This window comes from Notolepis coatsorum, assembly GCF_963971535.1.
Source record: "Notolepis coatsorum genome assembly, chromosome: 8".
NCBI lineage: Eukaryota > Metazoa > Chordata > Actinopteri > Aulopiformes > Paralepididae > Notolepis > Notolepis coatsorum.
In genome coordinates, this window is record NC_140172.1 from 92,613,970 (window position 1) to 92,622,251 (window position 8,282).

The 8,282-nt window shown below is 40.5% G+C and overlaps 1 long non-coding RNA gene across 1 annotated transcript; it reads left to right on the top strand.

Annotated features, from left to right (window-relative positions):
* The first annotated feature begins 296 nt into the window (after positions 1-296).
* LOC311233317 lies at positions 297-3,323 on the top strand. Its single transcript, XR_014620027.1, has 3 exons — positions 297-404; positions 523-587; positions 3,096-3,323. It is a non-coding gene; the product is annotated as an uncharacterized lncRNA (long non-coding RNA).
* Positions 3,324-8,282: the final 4,959 nt, after the last annotated feature.

Below are 8,282 nucleotides of genomic sequence, written 5' to 3' on the forward strand. Positions count from 1 at the left end.
AGATTATAAATAGAATTTACCATATTATAAGTTATTGCTTGTGTAAACATTCTTACAGTTGGGTAAAAATGCCTAGACACTGGTGACCGTTGTTTCAACAACTAACAGTGATAAAATCTTAGCATGTAATTTGAGTTTATTCCTTTGTGAAGTATGGGAGAATACATTAAAACGCCCTCAGTCACAAACGGTTTGAGTTGTTTTGCACAATATTTGCGGTTATTTGAAGTACGGAATGTTTTCACTACATTTAACTAATAATTGTCATTTATATCAGGGTTCCAGAGAAAAGTGATGGAGACCCTCCTGGAAATCAAGGATGATATCAAAAAACTCCACAAAGAAATTCATCCGGATGGGAGGGTCGACATACACCCCTGCCAGACAGAGGAGGCGTTGAAATGGTGACTTTTAAATCTTTTCCTAGGATAGGGATTACTGACTCATATGTTCAAAGGATTTAAATTGTATTGTACATGATGTTACATTAATATACATGTCATTTGGTTTTTTCTTATTCAGATATCCACATTGACGGGGATCGGGCGAAAGAGTGTCCGCGACTGCACTAACAAGATGATGGACAGGTATTTATATGCATGTACAAAGATGCAGGTTGAGGCAGGCAGGCATGCGTTCTCACTTTCTGTGTTTATGTTTGGAAAGACCAGATGAAGTCAGACGCGTATATTATATTGATAGACCACTACACTTCCGCGTTACATTGAAATCAGGGAGGAGATTGCGGGGGGGGTCAAATGAATGGATGTGGACGAGAGCCGTGATGGAAGTGGTTGCCGATACGGCTGTGGGGGTGCTAGAGACATGATCGAATAGACGTTTATGCGCCTCGCTCTCCTGAACACGGCGTGACCCATAACTAATCGATCAGAACTAAATCGGCAGAGAAAAAGCCCATTTTAAAGCACCTATTCCGCATGGACATGCGCAGAGTGCCCATGGAGTCTGGACGACGCGAGATGACGCACGAATGAATGTGGACTGTTCCATCAGAGGGCGGAGCTTCGGTGGCCAATGTCCTTTCAGCCGAACAGGATAATGAGAAAATTATCCCACTAAATGGCCAGACGTGTCTTATGGCGACATCTACAATTACCTCATTGAGTCTACAGGTAGACTAATGTTTATATTTAAGTGCAGCGGTCTGTAGCCACTTACATGACCATCGAAGCTCCCCCCTCTGATGGAACAGTCCACATTCATTCGAGCGTCATCTCGCGTCGTCCAGACTCCATGGGCACTCTGCGCATGTCCATGCGGAATAGGTGCTTTAAAATGAGCTTTTTCTCTGCCGATTTAGTTCTGATCGATTAGTTATGGGTCACGCCGTGTTCAGGAGAGCGAGGCGCATAAACGTCTATTCGATCATGTCTCTAGCACCCCCACAGCCGTATCGGCAACCACTTACATCACGGCTCTCGTCCACATTCATTCATTTGACCCCCCCGCAATCTCCTCCCTGATTTCAGAATCCCGGAAGTGTTACGGTGGTCTATAGTAAATGTACTGAGGATGGACAGATGATGTTGACATTTAAACAAAAAATACAATGCATAATAAATGTGTTCATGATCATCATGCAACAAAAAACAATGGGAGGAAGGGGTTTTATGAAACTGGTGATACACTTGTAGTCATAGTACAGCCTTTCCCTTCAATTTGTATTTGTTTTGACTAGTCACTTGTTGAATTGCTTGAATTATTAATGTCATGACTTTCTCTTAGAGACTCATGACAAATGCAGTCATGTCCCGTTTTAATTTAAAAGGGGGTGGTCTACGAGACAAGAGGGCCTTTAAGGAGACTGCCCTCTACCGTGTATGTTGGAACGGATAACGGAATTTAAAAAATGTCTAGAGGCAGAGAGCAGAGGAGAGATAGGAGAGGTATTGTATTTCATGACTGTTGGGAACTAGGCTTAATGTAGCACCTACTTCCACGGATGAAGCTAAGCTAGGCTAACGGTCCAGGTGTTCCCTAAGCCTAATGCAATGCATGCATGTCTAACTCCAGGGAAGATGTTTAATAAGCTAATTTCCCAAAATGTTGGGAGTGTTCCTTTAAGTTGCCTTAATGTTCAAAGGCTTAACCTGTTACAGTATATTTATGTAAATATATATATAAATGTGCGAATTGGCTATAATAAGGTAATTTATACGCCTCCTATTCTATAATAATATTTCTAATGGCATTGGTCCGGATGGGAGAATTCAGTACTGTATCTACAGAACCTTCGGTTTAATCATCTTCCCTTTATTAATTTCCTTAGATTTTTTTTTGTACACATGATCTCAAGAAGGTACTGAACGAGATCAGTGGCAGTTTTTAATGTTTGGTCATTATTAGCATGGTGTTATTCACTGTCAAAGATGCAAAGAAAAATATTCTCCTTTCTTCACAATTTAAGCAAGCCTAGTAATAGACACAATATTTCTGACACTGTGATTACGTTCCCTGAGGTCCATAGATGTCACTAGATACCAAGAATATGCAAATGTCCTTGTAGAAGTGGAGCAATATTTTATTTACCTAGTTGCCTTAATGTTCAAAGGCTTAACCTGTTACAGTATATTTATGTATCTAATATATGTAAATATATATATATATATATATATATATATATATATATATATATATATATATAAATGTGCGAATTGGCTATAATAAGGTAATTTATACGCCTCCTATTCTATAATATTTCTAATGGCATTGGTCCGGATGGGAGAATTCAGTACTGTATCTACAGAACCTTCGGTTTAATCATATTCCCTTTATTAATTTCCTTAGACTTTTTTGTACACATGATCTCAAGAAGGTACTGAACGAGATCAGTGGCAGTTTTTAATGTTTGGTCATTATTAGCATGGTGTTATTCACTGTCAAAGATGCAAAGAGAAATCTTAATTCATATTCTCATTTCTTCACAATTTAAGCAAGCCTAGTAATAGACACAATATTTCCGGGGGTCATCCCTACTGCTGTAACCTACTAATGCTTACCACTTGTATCTATTGCTATGTCCGCCCATCACAATCACGTGAGTTGTATTAACGCCTGTCCTGTCTCCCTGTCAGTGGCTGTCCAGGAGTGTTGGACGTCCCGTGCTGAAGACCGGGAGGATGCGACCCCCTCTGCGCCTCTCCGGCTGTCTCGAAGTGCCGAAGACTGGGAGGATGCAACCCTCTCTGCGCCGCCCCTTAGCTCAAATAGATCCGCTATCAGCTCTATCTTTAATCTTCAAAATGTTCAGTTGCTATGTATGTGTGTTGGGCCAGCCTTTAGTATTTTAAAATAAAAAGAAATTATAAAAACGGCTAACTTTTGACTATTCCATGTTATTGATGTGTTAATGTTTAAACAATGCATTTTCAACGCTCATGCTTTAATGTAAAGTTTGGTAGACGTCCATGTCATGACGTTGAAACAACGTCTAAACATAGACGTTCAAAAAACGTCTAAGCTTAGACGTTAAAAACACGTCTGGAATAGACGTCTACCAAACTTTCACTTTTCACCCCATTCTAGACTGATTTTAGACGTCTATGTCATGACGTTGAAACAACGTCTAAACATAGACGTTCAAAACACGTCTAAGCTTAGACGTTAAAAACACGTCTGGAATAGACGTCTACCAAACTTTCACTTTTCACCCCATTCTAGACTGATTTTAGACGTCTATGTCATGACGTTGAAACAACGTCTAAACATAGACGTTCAAAACACGTCTAAGCTTAGACGTTAAAAACACGTCTGGAATAGACGTCTACCAAACTTTCACTTTTCACCCCATTCTAGACTGATTTTAGACGTCTATGTCATGACGTTGAAACAACGTCTAAACATAGACGTTCAAAAAACGTCTAAGCTTAGACGTTAAAAACACGTCTGGAATAGACGTCTACCAAACTTTCACTTTTCACCCCATTCTAGACTGATTTTAGACGTCTGTCATGACGTTGAAACAACGTCTAAACATAGACGTTCAAAACACGTCTAAGCTTAGACGTTAAAAACACGTCTGGAATAGACGTCTACCAAACTTTCACTTTTCACCCCATTCTAGACTGATTTTAGACGTCTATGTCATGACGTTGAAACAACGTCTAAACATAGACGTTCAAAACACGTCTAAGCTTAGACGTTGAAAACACGTCTGGAATAGACGTCTACCAAACTTTCACTTTTCACCCCATTCTAGACCGACTTTAGCCTAGACGTCTATGGGCCATTTAGACGTCTTTTAAACGTCTATTCAACGTAAAATTGCTCAGAGGGATATTGGCCTACATGTATTAAGAGGTGCATGGTTCTGCTACCAGACCCAGGATAGAATCCCAGTGAAATACACAGCCAAACAGGTCTTGACTAACACTGATTTACATCCTAAATTGTGTACAAATATTCAAAGGTTTTAAATGTATGAACAAAATACATAATGTAGAATTTCTATAGCATAATTTTTAAAGTAGGCCTAGTGTTCGTAACATCCTGTACTTGCTTGCATACCTTAAACTACTTGAGAAGAGCGATAGGCTGTTTTACAGATTGAAACTCTCCTAATCAATGCAACAATTACACATTCATCACATACAAATTCCAATTTGCATGCATTATTTCTACATTTTCTCATGCTTGTTTTCCCTTTGAGAACTTATAAGTGAATTAAAAGAAAATGTGTAAAGGCCACACAGTGAATAATACAGTAGAAGTGAATAAAGCATATCAATACATTGAATTTATTTATTTATACTTTGTTGATCACAGTGCAACTGAAGCTCCCCTTACATGTAACACATACTGTACACAACTATGTGAAAAGGAGGGCATTCCAAAACAGGACAGGACATGAAGAATGTGTGGGAATCGTTAGAAACACAAGATTTTATCTTCATAGTTTGTATGTATGATATGCTACAAGATCATCACACGCTGGAATGTAATACAAAAAAATTCTATAGCCTATAGGTATAAAGTTAAACAAGTTTTAGCTAGACTTTATGTCTTTTCCATATTGGGGTTGGAGATATTGGTGTGGTTTAACAGAACCACCCTGATGCTCTTAGGAATTTACCACAGGCGTTGGCATAACTAGCGTCATGTGACCTAATGTCTAAATTGATGTCACAACGACATTCAACACTGGGCTTTTGTGACATGGCGAGACTTGACACCGCTGCTTCCACTACACTACACTACACTATACTACATTTAAGAATGCAGCCTGTATCCTAGATGCCGCTTTTAAGACAAATTACCATGGATACCAACGACTCCTCAGGGCTGTGACAATAGGACCCCTATCCTACATCCCCAACTATCAATCTCTTATCTGTCTCTCAGGAGCCGTGGGTGTGACAGTTACCGAGTGGGGGAGGGGAGGAGATGATTGAGACTGTAACAAATAGAAAAGTATTAAAGCCTCAATCCAGATCTTTTACTTCATAAATAATGATATGTAACGGTTGGTACCGTGAAGCGCTGTCACAAAGGACTTCAGATGTTGTGAAGTGACTGGGGTGAGTAGCGGTTCGAAACTCCCTCGGGCATCGAAGTTTGAGGTGACGATGTCACAACCGTTACAATGGTGCCGACTGACCCGGATGCCTTGGGTGGAGTAGAGTGAGTTTAAGGAGGGTGAGTGTAACTATTACGTTACCATTGACTGAAGGAGTGCTCTGTGTCTTTGTCAATGTAACATAATGAGGAGACAGTAGCCAAAGTAACCAACAAAAGATATTTAATTTATATTTACCATGGTTTTGTAAAAGAAGAGTAACATAAATTAACGACAATCAAAACACAGAACTGTACAAACAGGATCAGCATCTCACACAGGGGAGAACAGAACAGTTATACACGAGGGGATGACGAGACAAGACACACCTTTTGCAAATGGATACACCTGGGAGGGAAACGATAAGGACTACAAGACCAGGACAGGGAACTACAACTAGACATAACACATCACACACTGGGAACACCTGATCAGGGTACAAACACACCCCACACGTATATAGTAACGAATGGTAACGTGTAGGGCTGCAACGATTAGTCGACATAATCGACGACCTCGATTATAAAAAATCGTCGACGAGAAATTGTTGCGTCGATTAGTCATTAAAAAAATAAATAAAATTTTTTTTTTTTTTTTTTTTTGCACTGCCTATCTTTGCGAGAGTGGCTTTTCAGGGTTCCAGACAACATCATAACATGATGATCCCATAGCAAATTTTGGACATTGAAAACATTGTTCCCCTGCAGGAGATGATGATCAGACTAGACACACAATACATTACACACGCACTCCTCTCACTCACACACAGCGATCAGAGTAAGACACACACATACACACTCCTCTCACTCACACACAGCGATCAGAGTAAGACACACACACATACACACTCCTCTCACTCACACACAGCGATCAGAGTAAGACACACACACATTCACACTCCTCTCTCTCACACACAGCGATCAGAGTAAGACACACACACATTCACACTCCTCTCACTCACACACAGCGATCAGAGTAAGACACACACACATACACAAATTACACAGTACACACCTCTCACTCACACAGCGATCAGAGTAAGACACGCACACAAATTACACAGTACACACACTCCTCTCACTCACACAGCGATCAGAGTAAGACACACACACATACACACACACGGACTCCTCTCACACACAGCAAACAAAAGTTATTTAAAGTACACTTCCACTTTAATTTGTATTATTTAATTTATTTATCTTGTTATGAGTGATTGCTGTATTGTTCTTCAAATACATTTTCATTTAAAGTGGCTTAAAGATCCAAATTCAAATGTTTCATGAGTCATTATTTTAATTTGCTATGGGATCATCATGTTATGATGTTGTTGTTTGGTCCTGACAAGAGTCTCAAAGTCTGGGGTGATGGTAGACAAGCAACTCTGAGGTCATGCTCAATGTCCAATCTGTTCCTCTGCTCTGTCTTCAGCTGGACCAGAGCTGAGAAGCCACTTTCACAAAGATAGGTAATTAAAAAAAAAAAAAAAAAAAAAAAAAAAATTGTTTGTTGTTGTTTACATTGGTTTTCGATTAGTCGACTAATCGAAAAAATAATCGGCAGATTAGTCGACTACCAAATTAGTCATTAGTTGCAGCCCTAGTTAACGTGAAGCGCAGTCACAAAGGACTTCAGATGTTGTGAAGTGACTGGGGTGAGTAGTGGTACTATGGGTTAAACTCACTCTCATCCTCTCACTCTCATCCTCAAAAGACACATAGACACGTTACAACACTGGACTTCCTGAGCGAAAGACCCCAGGCGGTCAGGGTGGGGGGTCAGACCTCCAACACCATCACCCTGAGCATCGGGTCCCCCCAGGGCTGTGTTCTGAGCCCCCTGCTGTACTCACTCTACACACACGATTGTGTGGCCAAGTTCAGCTCCAACTCCATAGTGAAGTTCGCAGACGACACGGTGGTGGTGGGGCTGATCTCGGACAACGACGAGAAGGCCTACCGGGAGGAGGTTGAGGTACTGGAACGCTGGTGCCAGGACAACAACCTGCTCCTGAACATTGGTAAAACCAAGGAGCTGATCGTGGATTATAGGAGAGGACAGCAGGAGACGCACACACCACTGATGATTAACGGGGCTACCGTGGACAGGGTGAGCAGCTTTAAGTACCTGGGGGTCCACATCTCAGAGGATCTGACATGGTCAACACACATAGACACAGTAGTAAAGAAGGCGAAACAGCGCCTCTACCACCTGAGACAGTTAAGGAAGTTCAGAGTATCGGGGAAGATACTCCAGTCCTTCTACTCTGTTGAGAGCATCTTGACCGGAAACATCACTGCCTGGTATGGAAACAGCACGGCACAGGACAAGAAGGCCCTTGAAATCTGACGCTAATGCACTTCTAAAGTAGCACTAAACAAACAAAAGTCTCTAAACAAACAAATATATATATATATTTGTTTAAACCCAAGAATAAAAAGTTAGATTTGTCTTACCAGTCAGCTGTGTCACATTCAGCTTTGATTCCTATAAGAACTGCTCTATGATGGCGTGACTCTCTGAAATAGATAAATCAATATTTTGTTTTTACATTAGCTTGTAGATCGGCTATTCAGGGCTAATGTTCAAATTCACTTTTAGGACCCCTGCATGATGCCTTACGTTATTGCCCTTATGCAATGAAACATACAGTTAGTAACAAAATATGTCTCTAAACAATCAAATATGCTTCTTAAATTCTCATGCA